This window comes from Haemorhous mexicanus, chromosome 2 (genome assembly GCF_027477595.1).
Source record: "Haemorhous mexicanus isolate bHaeMex1 chromosome 2, bHaeMex1.pri, whole genome shotgun sequence".
Taxonomy (NCBI): Eukaryota; Metazoa; Chordata; class Aves; order Passeriformes; family Fringillidae; genus Haemorhous; species Haemorhous mexicanus.
In genome coordinates, this window is record NC_082342.1 from 25,222,144 (window position 1) to 25,239,819 (window position 17,676).

At 38.1% G+C, this 17,676-nt stretch overlaps 1 long non-coding RNA gene across 2 annotated transcripts in view; it reads left to right on the forward strand.

The window, feature by feature from the left end:
• The window catches only part of LOC132323087 (uncharacterized), a 29,867-nt gene extending 13,753 nt beyond the window's left edge, over positions 1–16,114 (forward strand). For both annotated transcript variants that reach the window (XR_009485241.1, XR_009485243.1), the window contains exons 3-4: positions 14,339–14,489; positions 15,761–16,114. This is a non-coding gene — a long non-coding RNA (uncharacterized LOC132323087). The remainder of the gene's footprint in view (positions 1–14,338; positions 14,490–15,760) is intronic.
• Positions 16,115–17,676: the final 1,562 nt, after the last annotated feature.

Sequence of the window (17,676 nt, forward strand, 5' to 3'; positions counted from 1 at the left end):
CCTGCTCACAATATTTGTCACCACACTGTATCACTTGATCTACTTTTTATCAGCTTTCTAGATATTGTGTTAGTTTTTAATTATACTTTCACACCACTCTTATGCATTCAAATCTATTTAACTATCTGGATCAATGTTCTGAAACAACTTCCTGAAACTCTCCTTAACAATGCTCTCAAAGAAGGACCCAGGCCTGATTTACTTCATGTAAATAAAAAGAAACTCCACTGAAGTTGCTGGAGATCCATAGATTTCACAGGCCGGTCCTTTATACCCTTATTAATTCAGGAGTACCCAACAGCATTAAAATGTAGCAGTGTTGCTGTAGCTACTATATGCTACAAAGGAAGTGACCTTTTTCTAGACCAAAATTTTGGTAGAATTAGAAAAACCCAAACTGGTTTGCATATTACAAACCTTTTCCTCTGGAGAGTTTGATGAAAGGCATGACTTTCTAAAAACTGTCTGTGGTACTTAAGAGCAGCTCCTAAGCAATGTTTTTTCCTAGACCCACCCCACACTGCTCATTTGATTGTTTACTAAACATTTCTAGACTGGTGAGAAAGGAGTTTTGTCTCCCATTGAATATGCACTCCACTTATTCACACATTCCCAATCCCTGCTGCACCCTGTTATCTTTTATTTATATTCTGCTTTACATAGGCAGTTGCGTTGTATTATCTGATCATCCTCTTTAAAAACTCACCTCAAAAAAATTATTAGCAATTATTCCCCCAGGGATGAGGGGAAACCTGAAAAAATCCCTCAGCATTTCTTGTCTCAGAACAAACTTTGGGTTATCCTTGGGTGGGATCCTGAGGAATCTTGTGTTCTTCTAGAGAATGTATGACCAGATCTGCATACAATTTCTTGATATCCCAGGCATTTTTCAAAATATCTAGTTTATAATTTCAATCAACCCAAACAGACATGCATAAATTACTAGAAAATTTGTTTGTTCATGAGAAAGCAGTTTGCTCTGTGTTTGTCAAGAACAAGCTGGAATTGTAGAATATTTATTGCTCTGAGTAAGAATCCTGTAATGAAAAGCTGAATCCTTCCTCAAAAGCCTGCTTGCTTGCTTTCCTTTTGTGGTTTTTTTTTGGCTCAAGAAGGATATTGACACAATTTGCTGAGCCTTCTTGCATTACTGTGAAAAAAATTCCCTCATCACAGAAAAAAACACTCCTTCAGTTTGGAGGCAGTAAAAGAACCAGCACACAGTTTACAGAAATACTGCATTATAAACAGATTGTAAAACATTTGAATCTATAATTTTGAGAATATAATTCTGTGATTTTCAGTGAAAGATTGAAAGGAAAAAGTCTTAGGATGTAAGAGCAGGACCAGATAATTGGCATATTTACATCTGGGGAAAGTTGTGATCCTGTGTAGCAATTTAGTAGGTTTCCCTCAACTAACTCTCAACAGAAATGATCAGCTTAAAGGAGATGTCTCCAGAATTTGTTCCAAAAAATCTGCTCCCTTACAGAAAAGTGAGTCCTCAGAAACTTGTCTGTTTATCACAGATCGTTTTCAGCTAGAATCAATCTCCTGGTGCTTTGTAGACTGAGATAGCAATCTTGCTGGAAAACTGTCAGGGAGCTATGGAAACAATGAAATCTTTGGAAGGAAAGATGTATCTCAGAGTGGATAGTAAAAAGACTTCAATGCCAGTGACTGCTGCACCTATTTCAGGAGCTGACTCAAAGACTTCTCCTGTTTCATGATTTGACTTTCTGCTGAGCTGTTGGCCAAGGGCCACCACTCCAATTAGGCATGAACTGGAAGAGGGCCCACAGGTCTTTCTCTTAAATGAGAAAAAATCTTAAAGGAGTTCTGGCCAACATCAGACTGCAAGCATCATTTACTCATTCCTCATCTTTCACAATGTTGTAGCTAAATTTACACATCTGAAAATTGGGGGATAGTAATGTGTGAAGCCTGAATGGACTTTTTCATGTATAGGAAACAACAGGGAAGAAGCTCTATGAGCAGGAGCAGCAAAAAACAGTGGAAGGACTCTATTTGCAAAAGATAGCTTAGTGGATAGAGTTCACGTGACTGAAATAATTTCCATCTTTACAGCACGTTTTTGGAAGCACTGTAAACAACTTATTTGTACAACTGCCATTGGAAGTAAGAAAGCAACATTTTTCTCATATTATGGATGGCAATATTGGAAAAAATAATTTGAAGACACAGAAAACAGTGATAGAGCTGGGACTGGATAATCAAAACATTAAGTAATCAACCGCTGTACACAGCTGAAAGTCACTTTTTCATTGAACTGGGCCATGCAGGCACTCACATAAAATCCATGAACTGACCACCTCTGTAAAACAAGAAAATAACATGATCCTCACCTTGTAGATGGGGAATTGAAATGCAAATATATTTTGTCACACAGGAAAAAGCAGGATCTGAACCACATGTTCAAAGATCTGGCTCAGCGCCTTAAGCACAAAATAATGCTTTTAACTCATAAAAGTGCTCAGACAAAACTGTTCTTTCTCACCTTTTATGATCTGGTTTAGTAAAAAAAATAGAGAAAGATCAATAAGTATGCTGTTAACTCAAAGCCAGCTTGTTGATAAGAGAACATGCTTTGATGACTGTGGAATGTTATTTGACTGTTTGTTAAATTTGGGGGAGGGTGATGGGGGGAAGTGTCTGTTTTGCATAGAGACATTTTCCAGACGTGAATCCTTTCCCTCTGTAAACTCCTTCTTTCCTTTGATACATCTTTTCCAAAATTACCCAGGGTCAACCCATACGGATGGCACTGTATAAACTGCCTCAGCTGCTTTCCAAACTGCAAATTGTTGTGAAAACTTAGTAGCACAGCTACATGGATCCATTATCTACACTTCCCCGTCTGCACTGGGAAAATGTCTTTCAAAAGCATTGTTTCTTCAGAATGTGTAAATAAATTTGACTAAGGCAGTTGTGCAGAGAAATGTTGTTGTGCTGTCATCTCCTCACCCCTCTGGATGCTGGATGCCTTGGCCCTGATAATTAGCCTCAGCTCCTCTGGGAGCAGAAATGTGCTTACTAAACAATTGTTCCTGTTATCTGGGTTTCCTACTGTGCTGGGAGTTCTTTGCTTTAATTTCATTAACTGCCTTAAACCCCAGCCATGTGCAAAATGTCATGTTTTTTTCAGCAAAATCTGCATTAAGGCAAAAGATACTGTTTAATAGCCTAGTTAGTGGGGTGAACAAAGAGTTGCATGACAGGTTTTTCATGTGAGTGAGTGCCAGTTCAAGTCTATTTAACCACTGTAAATTAATTTGAAGGCAGCACCAAATGTGCCACTAGATTTCCATTTATTCCTCACCAAAAGTCAATTAAATGCATATTGTCTGGAAGTTGTCCTAGGGAAGCAGATGTGATATGTTTCTCAAGGCTTTGACAAAAGACCATTTTTTTAAGCTTTAGGCAGGAGTTAAGGGTGCTCAGCATCTCCCAGGAGACTCACAGCATAATGGCCGGCCAGTGTAAGTGGAATCTACTTTGAGTAATATGACCTAGATTCCAGAAGTCTTTTGAGTAATTCTGTGAATGGAAGACTCAAATCAAATCAGATATTTAAACCATTATAATCCTTTCCTACAGAACCCAGATGAAATTACTTTGCTTCAATAATCAACATCATAATTCTTCAGTTCTATTTTATTTTGCGATGTTCATTTCCTGTGGCCATTTTCTAAGATCTCAGATTTACAGGAAACCTAACTCCCTAACACATCCACTTGGAGAGAGTTTTCACTGCTGATAGAAAGGTACTGAAAGGTGCAAAAGTTCAAACATACTCAGCTGCAGATGAGCTCACCCTCACCAGTTCTCTGCAGCTGATTATAATAAAAACATCACCTCCCATGTGACCAGCTCTTGCCATTGAAAATTAATAATGTCATCTCCAGTGGGATCCTGGATGACATAAAGCTAGTATTAAAGCACACGTATTTCTCCAGATTTCCCTGCAGCCTGTAATTTCCTTTAGGGGAAGAGCTATGTGATTGGTCAGAGTTTAAAGAGGTTAAAAGAATAAACACTCTGTTAATATTAAAGGGAAACAAAAAAGATGACTGCCATGGTAAAAGAGATTGTAGCTTGGCAGCTGGGGTAACCACGTCGGGCAGCATTGATAATAAGGGTTCATATCTATTCTTATTTATTATATAGGAAGTTATATGGCTTTGAATTTAAAAAGTTACTATTAGCATTATTCATTCAAGCTGAAGATGTTGTCAAGTCTGATCAAATAGCCCATGAAAATATTTTCTTTATGGGGCATTCGATCAAGTGATCAGAACATTTAGATTAGCATCTATTGTATAAGAAATTTTCCTTTCTGTGCAAGAGTGCTATCTCCAAGAAATATCACAGACTTCTCCTCAATTCTACTGTGTCTGGTGGCCTCAAGCAGGACCAGAGGTATTCCTGCAAAAAGAATATAGCCAAAAATACTTGCTGAGTACGTGTCCTTGCTCATTATAGATGCATGATTACTTGCCTAGCATTGAATTTGTGGCAGTCTTCCTTTCTAGGAAAAAAAAAAAAACAACCAAAAAAACCAAACATTATATTATGCATATCTGTCATGAAAGAGAAGATTAAATACTATTACTTGCAGACAAAAGAATTTAGAAACCTTATGAAACATCAGATAAGAATGACAATATACCCCAGAGTTTGCTTGAGACAATCAAAGCTGGGAGAGGCTATGCACTTTCCAGACACTTCTCTCGGCTAGATTCCATCACCAGGCAGAGGGATGTATTGTAATAAAAATGTAATATCATCCCTCATGGTTTAAAGAAGCTATCTCCCATCTTTTGGGAAGGCAGTAACATAAAGCTAAGAAAGGAATCTCCTCCAAAACACCCAAACTAGAGTCTGAATGCAAGAAACATGGTTGCTAAAAATATTCATATTGAGTCAGACTCTTTTTGAACACAGACAACATATTTTCAAAATAAAGGATACTGTGTTATTTTAACAGAGCAGAAGGAATTGCTAGCATTGCAGACTAATCAGTGCACTGGAAATTACTGAGTCAGTACTGCTTTATCTTCACAAAACCCAAACAGACCTTAGAATGTGTATTAGCTGCTAATGGTTTCACTAACTTCCTTAAAGTTATCTATAGCTTTTCCCAGCTCTTTATTATTTCTCTAGGAAGAGAAATAGTCACAGGACTAAGTGGGCCTGAGATGATTAAGAATTTACAGTGTACTATGCATCATGACTTCTTAGGATTACCTTTAGGACGTAAGGGCTACAGAAAGTGTAAGGTAGGCCTACACCTGAAACAGCTCATAATGTGCGAAGATATGGGGCATTTGAAAAGAAGTCTTCAAGGTTACTTCTGCCCATATCATCAATGCTGGGGCAACACTTGGGATGCTTTAGAGATCATGAAAAAGGAGAATTAAAAGGCAAAGTCTTGGTCTATTGAGATTCCCCTGTAGGAACTCAAGGAGAACTTGTAAGTCAGGTTAAGCAGAACTTTTTATTCAGTAAGCAATATCCATACACAAATTAGCTCTTAGAAATTGTTACACCTCAATTGAAGTAACACCACAAGTTGTCTGAACTTTGGATGGCAAGAAGTGGCCGCCCATAATTCAGCTTCACTTCAAAACTGACACAAGTTTTTTGTTTTTTCCCCCAGAGCTAATGAGACATGTTCTGTGTAAACTGTCTGTCACTGCACTGTCCAGGGCTCATCAATGTTCACTAAGCAAATGGGCATTTGCCTAGAGACAAGGCAAGGCTGAAACAGCATTTCTGTGAAGGAAGTGTTTCTGTAGAGTTTAGAAGATGCAGGAAGAGTCAGATGAGCTTGAAAATAGACATGGCTTTTCTGAAGTTAACTAAGAGATACTTTGTAGTAGAGACTTGGGATGTGAATTAGAGATACCTAATTATGTGCTGTTCCCTACAACTGCAAAACCATTTTTCAAAAGCTGCTTAATGGATAGCAATTTTACTGCTCTGTAAGTGGCTGTGAGTGTTACATGTGTACTCAACATGGCACGGACAAACATTACAGTTCAAATTCTAGTAGAGACAAACCCTGAATTCCCTGTGAGAGCTGAGGGTGACCAGACTCAGTGCCTTACAGTGAGTGCCAGCAGAGAAGCAGGAGCATATGTAGCAAATGCTGTAGATATAAAACTGAAAGACAGAAATACGGGTACAGGCAAATAGCACTACAGGCTCTTGGTTCTGTTTGAATGACCACAACTCTGCTTGTTGAATGAACACAAGACAATTCAATGCACCGTCAGAAGGGGTTCCCCTAAATGTGCTATTACCAAATAATTTTTGTTTCAAGAAACAACAGAAATTCTCTTATGAACCAAAAGAGATTTAGGGTTTGATAATTTCTTGCCAAGTTGGCAATGTTGTGCTTCATACCCTTGTAGAAGCTCACAACAGAAACTCAAACTACAGAAGGTAAAGCTGAAGTAAATGTATAATAAAACTTGCAGTTTTCTGTGTCGCATTCTAACCTGGCTTTCACTCATCTCATTTAGACTTAGTTGCCCTCAATCATACAAAAACTTCAAAGCCTTGCCAAAGTCTAATTTGTTGCCAGCAACTTGCCCATTACAGCTAACAGAAGAGCATTTGACAAACTTCAAGCTTGGGTGGTTAGAAATCATCCTGCAATTTCATCTTAAATATTCATAGTTAAGCAGCTTAAGTAAAATAACTCAATAATTCCCTAACAATACCTACACGATTATTTATACCTAGACATAGTGCATATGTGCAACTCCAAACCTGCATTTCCTAGAAGATGTTGAGTTCAGTTGTCGCTATGGAACACGAAAGAACACAGGTGCACACTGCTGCTCTCAAGGCAAAGAGCAAAAGAGAAGTTTATTTTCTGACTCTAACATTTATAGTTTTCCAAAAGTGACAGTGGATTGGAGGGTGACAGTGCCACCTCTCCAATGACACTAGACAAACCAACAGTCTATCAAATTTCTCCTCCTCCATAAAAGAATAAAAAACAATGTGTTACACATTGAAAGTGTGTGAGAAAGTTCTCTACCAAGATGTCAACATCAGAAGGCTTAGAAAATCTTTAAAAATCAAGGTGACATTCAGTTTTGAATTTTTGCGTATAAAGAGTGGGAGTAGGATTTTTTCAAGTCACAAAACAGTCCATTTGAAAGAAAGAACTATTTTAAAAACAATCTTTTCATTAAAGCAGACTGACTTGGAAAAATTCTTGTCACTCACTTTTAAAAAAGAAACTACAAGCTTAGACAAGTAGGACTCACACAAGCAGGGATATAGAAGTACTACCCAGGCAATATTCAAATAAAAACTTATATGTTTTTTGTGTGTCATTTTTCTGCAGATTTTGAACTACTTTGAGGTGCTGAGTGTGAGGAACAGCAAAGTCCAGCTGTTCTCCAATGCTGGGGAGCAGCTGGAAGCCAAGCATAACAAGGAAAATAGGGCAGAAGCTGTCAGCTCCATGCTACTGGAGTAAACCCAACAGGGCCAGCCAGGTGTGGCAGCCAGAGACAGCCCAGAGCCCAGATCATACATAGGGATGAGCTCCCAAGGAACACAAACAAGAACTAAGGCAAAAGCTGAAGTAATGAGAGATTTAGAGCAATTCATTGCATCTTTTGAATTAGGCAGTAAGTGTAAGCTCTCCTAGTCAATCCCTAGGTAGTAAGGAAGATTCTGCTACCTCCTGTGATGATCCACTGTGAGCTGCAGTGCAGAATCTGCAGCTTATTCCCTTAGCAGCATCCTTTCTACCTGCCTGAATGGGTCATATTTGTCTAAGGTAAGATAAAATATGTTTTAGGGCAAAGACCCTATTTTCCTTTGTGCTTTTCAAAGCTGATTTAGTTTCTGTGCTTCCCATCTTGGAAAACAACCTTAAGAAAAGAGCAGACTGCAGGCTGGTGACATCTACAAACTGCAGTAGAACACAGCTTGTTTATCTGTCAGCCTGTCAGGTTCACCTATGATTTAACTTCTGTATTTTCTGTGTCCATGAGAAATGTTAGAGGATCTCCCAGGTCAAAGGTATCTTGGAAGGAAGAAAACAGGCGGAACAGCAGATTTGTGAGAATATTGATAATTAGAGATTTCTGCCAGTGATAAAGCACATGCTTAAATTTTATTTCACTGAAAAACATTCAGTAAGGAGACTAGGTATTCCTCTTGAGAAAAAGGTAGCGAGGAAACTTCCATTGACTTTAGCGGTTGGGTGAGGAAATGAGGGAAAAAGGTGGAGCAACTTTTGGGACGATAGCTGGCTTCGTGCTGTCCTCTACTGGTGAAGAACACATGTTACGGTACTTGTGTAAGCAGTGCTCAAATACTATGATATATTTTAATAGACCTTTAAAGAAACAAAAGGTGTAATAGCTGTACAAACTAATATATTGTCAGTATAGAAATTAAATACTTAACTTGTGTGTATATGTGTCTAAAAGCATAGTCTTCTGACTGCAGTTGCTTCAAGTAAATCCATCAGTTTAATGTAAACTTTCTGCCATTACTGTGTATGCAAGATAGACATTAGGAAATGTCCTGCAGAGCCTTGTTTAACTGCAAGAGTAAACAGCATATAAGGAGAAGGACATGGCACACAGGCAGCATTCATCATAACAGATTGCTCATTGTTTTACCTAAAGTGACATCCAGAAAGTTTAAACATCCACCTCTCTCCTGGAAAGCTTGGGTCGCAAAGTCTCTTATGGGTCTCTGCACAGACCTGAAGAATTCATAGCAAATGAATTCTTATTATTTGAAGAGGCTCAAGCATGGTCTGATTTCTGAATCTGTATAATGATTTTAATTCTTTTTTGACTTACACACTTGATGGCTGGGATACAAGTTTAGCTCTCTGTTCTACCTTCCTCTATGGCAACCCTATTTCTTCCCATCCTTAATAATGATTCACAGGTATTAAGAGCAGACTTACAGCCTCTTCTATAGTAATCATGGAAGTATACCAGGGCTGGTGAGAAATTCTGAGAGTTTAAAAAAGAGTTGCCCCTCCTGTGATGCAGTGTAAGACTAATCAACCTTTTTCTCTACTTATCTGGAGGCTCCTATGCTATACCAACACCCAGAAACAGCCCAGAAACAACCGTAAACCACCACTAGAAAGGGACAATTTTGCCTCAGGGCAATCCAGAGAGAGCATGAGATGACATAACCTGCCTTCACAGATCCTTGAACTGTACAGAAATGGAACTGATGCAAAGGTCATCTTTGTTGTACTTGCTTTCTGAGAAAAAACACCATCAATTAAAGGTTATCAGAGAAGGAATTTTATTTTTAGAACGCTCTTGTTCCCATGAAACTCAAGAGAATTTTTATCTTTGATTTGAAGGAGAACAAATACTGCCCTTGGGGAATGACTTCTTGCATTATCAAAAAAGAAATATGATTAGGCAAACTTGTAGAAAACTCCAAATTACTGTCAAAGAAATTTATATAGAGAGAGAAGTGTTCATGTTAATTCTGGAAAATTACTTTGCTATGCTGTTAGTTTTATAAGGGACTGGTTTACAGTACCTTCCAGAACCTATTAAAATTAATGGAGATCATGCTTTTTAAATTAGCACTGGATTAGAAGTGTGAGAATTTTACAGAGGAAAAGAGAGAATATGATTTCATAAATTTATTTAATCTTTTTTGCAATAAGTGAAAATATCTTCCAACACATACAAACGCAATTAAAGACAAAGATAAAAATCCCATCCAACAAAGCTCTATACAGCTCCTAGATCTGGTAAAGCATTTGCACGTTTACTGGAGACAGTATATTTGTCTTTGCATAGTGTTTCTGATATTGAAGAAGCCTTCATGTATTTTTCCTTTTGCTATTAAGCTGCAAATAAATATTTTCTGTTAGCCCTAGTTTGGAAAAGCACTGACAAACTACACTAAAACTAAAACTCATTTCTTCCAACAAAACCAATTAAACCTGGCATCAGTACCTTTAAAAATGGTTTTTATGCAACAATTGAGAAAAAAGAACATATCACTGGAAGACAGTTTTCCTGTATTGGCATTTTTGCTGCCCTGTAAGCCTAATATCACAGGTTTTCCATCTAGCAGTGGAGATATGATTAGTCTGCAGGTGATTAATTCTGTGGAGGAGAGGACTGGTTACAGCTGAGGTTACAATTGTGGCTGATGCTCTGGAGTGGCAGAGAAGAGCTATATGGCTACGGTGGGGGTTAGGGTTCAGCAGAGAAAGAGCTGGAAAAATACATTTACTGTAGGACCTTGTCAGTGTGGTGTGTCTCGGATGAGGACTGGTGATGGCAAGGATTTATAACTTCTGGCTAGTTGCAATAGGAACGTTAGACCAACAGTTTCAGGACTAGTTCTCTCAGCAATGAATAATGTGTAATTCATCCTCTGACAGAAAATAGTGACCAGGCTAAGGATGCAAGAGCATTCACTGTCAGAAATGCTCTTAGGTGGCTTAGGATCACAGGTCCAGTAAAAGATGGCTAAGGTCTTGGTTTTACATTAGTTTCTTCAAAAGCTAAGGAAAACCAGCAAACTTTGATATGAGATAAGCCACTCATTGTGGTATGAACTCAGTAGAACTTATTGGTACGGTATTTGAAAAAACATCCTGATCTTGAATGTTATGGTCCAGGAAAGGGGAGGCTACATGAGCAAGTTAATAGGTGGACCTACAAAGTTCTGCAAGAATCATGTATGAGCTACTATTTGCAGTGAATCTCAAAACTTAATTTTTAGGGCATCTGGGTTGGTGGACTTTTGTTTATTGGCTAACATTGTGTTTAAGGTAAAGAAAGATGAATGTAGAAAATTTTCTTAAAGGATCCTGACAGGTTGTGGCTGATCCTTCCCGTGAGTAGTGAATGGTAGGAAATATTGACAATGTTTTAAATATGATAACCAATAGGACTGGATTTGAAACTAGGGATCTGTGAAGTAAAATTTAAATAATAGTATGGTTTCAAATATTAGTGTGGTTTCTTGCAGGACATTGAGACCTAGAACAAGGAGAAATTTAGACAATGTTAAAACTGCAGTTCAGGAAAGCAGGCGCAGCAGAGGCCAGTTTATTACTGGAGTCCTTCAGTTCTCTAGGCAGGATAAAAGCCATGGTTAGGAAGGGTGTGTGCTTTCTGCATGGGTGAGTAAGGCTTCTGCTGAGAGGGATGCAACAGCTGGTGCTGTGTTTTATATAAACAAAACCTGAGAAACATGTTCTGTGCCTGGGTTCTCCAAGACCTATAATTCCCATTTCATTGTTGATCTAAGTCATGAAGAGCAGGATTGTAATCTGTGAAAGAAGTGGGGGTATGGATAAAACTGTGGACAAGATTTTAAGTTGGGATTTGCTTTAGGTCTTCAGTAGTTGCTCCACGTTCAATGTGAGTTTTGATAAAGCTGAGGTAAAGTTTGACATCAAGAAAGGTTAATTAATATTCATTTCAGTATGGCTGGAAAGGAGGATCTGGAGAAATGTGATGTTGCCAGTTCTGTTGGGATAGGATAGGGATTGGACTTTGGGATGGACACTGGATTTACACCTTCTGGTTATTTTTGGAGAGGGGCAGGTGCTAACAGTGGTCTGATGGAAGGCTAAGATGATTCCTTTCTAGATTATTTTGAGACTGGATAGAATTATGTGCTGAAAAGAAAAGCAAGCAAGCAAGAAGTCACAGTTTGGAGCTCTTTGTGAGGCTGCTAAATAGTTTTGCAATTGTTTCATCCCATTCATGCATGTTTTATTTGAAAATTTAAAGATTCTTTCCTTTTTATTTTATTTGAAATGCATATACATGTTAAAATGTCAAAACTTTTTTTAACTAAACACTATATTAAATATTGATGACTGGGACAAATAATTTGCTTTTATTATTGGTCATTTTTTTAATTCTTGTGCCAGGTTTTCCAAAATAGATATTTCTCCCCAACTTTTGCATTTGGCTAAATATCCTAAAATCCTCTTTCATAGTGCTAAATTCCTTTGCCATACCAGATTTAACTTCATGTATGGAGACAGATACAGACAGAAAAATTAAAGAGAAAAATATAAACATTGATAGTATTAGTGACAAAGTAAACACTTCAGGTGTTTGATGTATCACTATGGCACAGCACAGGGGAGCATAATAAGTGTGTTAATGGGATTTTCTGCCCAAGCTTCCACTGTTCACATCTGTTGTTTCCTTATTTTGCAGATGAATGCAAAGTTTCAACATTCAGAATAGTCCTCCTGGCAAGCATTATGAATATTAAATATTCATGTATGAAATCTGTTCAGTTCCAACCTTGGAAGAATTTTGAGTTTGTTTATGACCAATTAAAATGCCATATAAATTTCAGATTCTGCAATCTGAGTAGGCTGAATGCAGAGAATGAAGGACAATATCCTGTACTTCTAATTTAATTTTCCCATCAGTGTTTGTTTGAACTCTGTCTGTGGGTCAGGACAGTGGATAGCTGTGTAAATATTTTCTGCCTACACCAGCCAGGACTGTGTGCATAATTCCAGTTAAAATTTCAGCAATAGTTTATAATCAATTAAGATGACTTTTTCCACACAGAAAATAACACTTTCAGATTGAGAACTTTATTAGTGAGATATATGTGTCACTTGCCTGTGGCAGAACTTTGTATTTATGCAGTCTGGACTGCCTTCTGGCTGCTGATCTTGACTGGAGTTTGAAGAATCTTATAATCTTCAGAAAATTAAATTTTATTGAACTTGGAATAGTCCCTTGAGAATCAGAGATTTGCTGTGCACACAGAGAAAACAGAAGTTTAGTTATTGGCAGAAGAATGTAGTGAGTCAACCTGCAGAAAAAAGGTAAAACATGTAGAAGAAGACAGCAGCAGGTAGAGGATGCAGTTCCCCTTTGGGTCAGCTGGATGTGTTTTTCCATTACTTTCAAGTTTTGTCTCTCATTCCAAGTGTGATCAGCCTTACTTACGAGTGACGGAGGGGCAGAAAGAAGTGGAAAAGGCACTTCTCAGCTTGGAAAAACAAAGTGGGAATGTCTGCCAAAGAAATCTGGACACTTCAGATTTTCTTGCAAGATCCAAACATTGTTATTTCCTCTAATTTTGTATGTAGTATCTGAAAGACAGTGATTTGTAAGTGTTCCCAGGGTCTTTGCATACACAAAGAGGAATGAGATATTTTCAATGGCATTTATTTTAGATTGATGTAAGGAACAAGGAGCCAGGCAGCTTCCAGGAGGGTGTTTCCATTGTGTGACCGTGAAAACGTCAGAGAACAGTCTGGCTGCTATCTCTGAGCAAGACACAGCTCCTGGAAAATGAAAAGGTGCCTGCTATCAGCAGTAGATAGACATGGCAAGCTCATGCAGCAAAATTCAGATATTAACAGGGAAATGTCCTCAAACCAGGGAAAGCTGGAGTCAGGATTTTGGGTTTGATCACTGAGAGGCCCATTAGAGAGACAGGCCCATTTGCAATGGATGAGTAGTCAGATTGCAGCTTTGAACACTCCAAAGATACTCAGAAATGGGCAGTGGATTCAGATACAGCATCAAGTGGGTTTATATTTTTACTACCAGTACTGTGTACGGAATAAATGTGAAATAAATTCAGATGACCCCCATAACAAAAGAGAAAATAAATTTGTTTCCCCCACTGTGTGTTTCATATCAAGACCACTTTGAGTACTGATCACTTCAAACCTGAGATGCAGCGGTTTGTAAACAGTTTCAGGCTCAGTTTGCTCAGTCTGTATTTCACATCACCTCAGTTTTTTGTGTAACAGTCCATACTGCTTTAGGTAAATACCTCATCCAATCCCTGCCTGAAATTATATAATTCTTTTGGTTCCCTCATAAATTACACAGAAACTAACAGATATGTAATAAATCTGTTGTAAGTCTTCACCTATTGAACCACTAACATCCAGAGGAACCAGAAGACTTACACAATCCTCCAGATGTAGGTTTGGTATGAAGATTGTGGTAGTTTTACTTTTATCCATGACAGAGCAGAACACAAACAAAAATGTGTCATGTGTAAGAGAAACCCCAAAACATTTAAACTGTTCATTGCCCAGCTTACTTCTCCAATTATAGAGAAGTTTTTTCAGGGCTAAAATCCTATTTCCAAATAATCTAGATTCTTTCAGAGCATTTCTACAATGTCAGTTTACTGGGCCTCTTGTGATGATTCCACTCTTCCCATGTTGAGGGCTGGGACTGGATGATCTTTAAGGTCCCTTCCAACACTTGACATTCTATGATTCTGTGATACCATGTTGCTGAACTGTGGAGCTTTTCACAGTCATGGTTTTCTTTAGGATGGAAACTGAAGAGTGATGGACTGGACAGGACAAAGGAAACAGTAGCACCTAAGAAGGCAGGATAGGAAATGTTCCTCCACCTCTGTTCTGCGACCCTCAGAAAAACAACATGAAAGCTGACAAACACATTCCAGGAAAATTACTTATGGTACATTTTAGTGACTTCAGCTACAAATATTTCCTCCTGTTTTTCTCATTGTTGTAATCATTGCATGACCAAATAGCTGTAAGTATTCACAATCACAATTGATTTAACCTATCTGTTTTATATGAGCCAACCTATCTGCTTCTAATTTCATTTTGCTTTCAAAATAAGATTATATAACAGGCAAAGATGTATTTTTGTAATTTCCAACAACTCCAGACAACCAATCTAGACTTCTGTGAATCTCAATTACTTGAAGATATAATGGGATATAATATCTCTGAAGGAACCTTTGTCATGACAGCATTGTGGCAGGCCAAACTGCATAGATGGAGGGGCTTCAGAGTAATACTTGGCAGAAAAAAACAGTGTATTGGAGACTTACAACTGTTCAGTACAGTATAATAGGTCTGAAGTCCAAATGAAAAAGGGGTGGCATTAATAATTTTGGAACTGGAAGGGGAGGTCTGACTTCAGCTCATTTAATTTGTCAGGATTTCTGATTCTTTAATGGCAAGCTCTGTAGAATGGCAGATATAGCTTTTAAATGCATTTAAAAACATCAAAATGCAGTGGAATGGCAGCATGTTTGTCTGAGAGGTAAAATTTCTGCCAAAAGCAGGGAGAAGAAGCCATGTAATTTACACCAAATGTCATCTTTCTAAAGCTACCAAATTCTCTTTTCAGGCTACAAAAGTAACTCTATTCTTTTCCCTTCAGAGATTTGAAATATTAAGAGCCAGCATAGCTGTTTTTTATTTCTCTCACTCAATCCTTTCGAGGTTTTCTACTTTCCTTATTACTCTGTATGTCTCTGAAGACACTCTTTTCTGTACCATTTTCCCAGCTACTGAATGCAGAACTTTGAAAGAAATCCTTAAAATGATCATCCTGGGTAAACTGAATTACAGTTTTAAGAGCAAAACAAACCCATATCTCAAAAGTTCTTTATCTCTATGATCTTCGGAAGCATTTCAGGACAGTGTCCAAAATATGTAATGCAATTAAGATACTGTCTTCTGGCATTGGTGCAGTTGGGACTAATCCTCTTCAATGCTTTGACTCAATGATAAATATTTCTAATGGCTATGTTTATTGCAAACTTGGGGCTCCTTCTATCTGGACATGAATTCTTATCAGACAGTTTAAAGCCTTGGATTAACCTTCAAACAATCAAAGCATTAACTCTTTTTGATTGTGAAGAGCTAACTTCCCCAGACATGAGTAAGTATATGGCTCTTGGATGGTTTTGAGATATATTTTATGTTTTACAGATGCAGAGAGGAAGACAGAAAAGTTTGGGCAAGATTCATAGTCAGTAAGAAGCCGCAATGATCACAACTCCAGGAGAGCCTTGCTCCCCATTCACACACTGCCTTTGGACGGGCCAGACTGAAGCTGTTTGTATGTTCTTATTTTGGTGTGAAACAAAAAGACATGACGACACCATCTGTGGAGAGCAAGAGCTTGTAGGAAATTGCATATTTTATTTTACTGCACCAATATTCTGCAATTAAAAATGTTGATAGTTTATGTGCCTAGATTTTAAAACATAAATGAAATACATTCAGTTGTGCCCAGAACTAGCTGACACAACTGAGATGTATCATTTATTTTCCTTAAGTAAACCAAGATTATTTTCCTCATTTTTTCTTTAATTTTTTATATGGTCCTATATTGTATATTGTAAAAAAATTACATGGTGAATGGAAGCCTCTCCAGGGTGCTCCACTGCAAAGAATGCATCTGCCATTTGGTAATGAAAGAAGAAAGAGCTTTTTCTTTCTTCACAAACCAGATGCAACAGCATTGCATATTGAAACTGCAAATAGACTAGGGACAAATGGTAGATTTTTAGAGGTAGTGCTTTTTGCCTTTTAGGCAAGATTTTTTATTAAATTCTGAAATTTAAACAGAACATAAAAGTCTTTGAAGTACAGACACCAATACTGAGGGTGTCATTAAGTAAATCTCATCAAAGTTAAGGAGAGAATCCCTGGAATGCAAGCCCTTGGAATAACATTTTACTACTTAGTCTGAAGCATAGACCTGTTTACAATAGTGAGTTGATCAGAGATAATTTTTGGCCAAACAAATGTTCAAGAAGATTAAGGGTGAACATATGTTATATTTTCACCCAAATTCTCATCTGAAATCTAGGTTATGTGATGATATAGAGTGTTGGCTAGGGTTATTTCCTGTGTTTGAAGTGTTAACACAGTGTTCACTTTTGTTGCCTTTTGAAGAACGCAGCTGGGTTTTTTGTAGAAGAATTTCACTCCGTTACTAGGGAAAGGGTGAATTTTCCTTCCTGCTGTAGGGCAAAGAAATGTAGGCCTGAGACGTGCTCCAAGGATGTATGTAGAGATCACAGAATTGTTTTATCCACAAGGACAACAATGAGATTACTAGCGAAAGCAGCTCCTCCCTCAATTCAAGCAATTCTGCGGTGTTAGGATGCCGATAAAGCTTATGGCACAGCAAGAGGTTTGGTATTACCCTGGTTCACCAGAAATCACAGTAATATGCTGCTGGTTCTGTCAGCTCTAAGTGGTTGATTCCATTCTGCAGAATTGGTCAACAGCCCGGAAGCCTTATTAGAGCTCCCAGTGCTATGCAGAAACAGTCCATGATGCGCAACAGACCAGGCAGGTTTACATTTGTATTAAAGAGCAACTCAAGCCATTAAATCAAGGAAGTTAAAGAAAGCTACAGCTAGAACTAGCCATTAATATGGAACTGGACATCAGATGGATGTACTGGTAGACAAAAAGTTGAATCTGAACTAGAGATGTGCTTTTGCAGCAAAGGTAGCTGTTGTTGCTGTGTAAGGGAAGAGCGTGGCCAGTAATTTAAAGAAGGTGATTCCTCACTCAGCCTGGTGAGGCCACACCTGGAGCGCTGGGCCCCGTGCTGGACTCCTCACTGCAAGAGGGACATGGGCATAATTCAGCTAGTCCAGGGAAGCTCCACAGAAATTACAAGTGGTTTGGAGCATCTGACATAGTAGGAAAGGCTGAGGGGTGGGATTGTTTGATGTTTGACTTCGGTAAGAGTAGGATTAGAAGAAGAAGAATACCTGATATGGTGGTTGTAAAGAAAATAGAGCCAGACTCTTCTCAGTGGTATCTAGTGGAAGGAAAAGAGGCAATGAGCACAAACTGAAACACAAGAAATTTCATTAGAACAT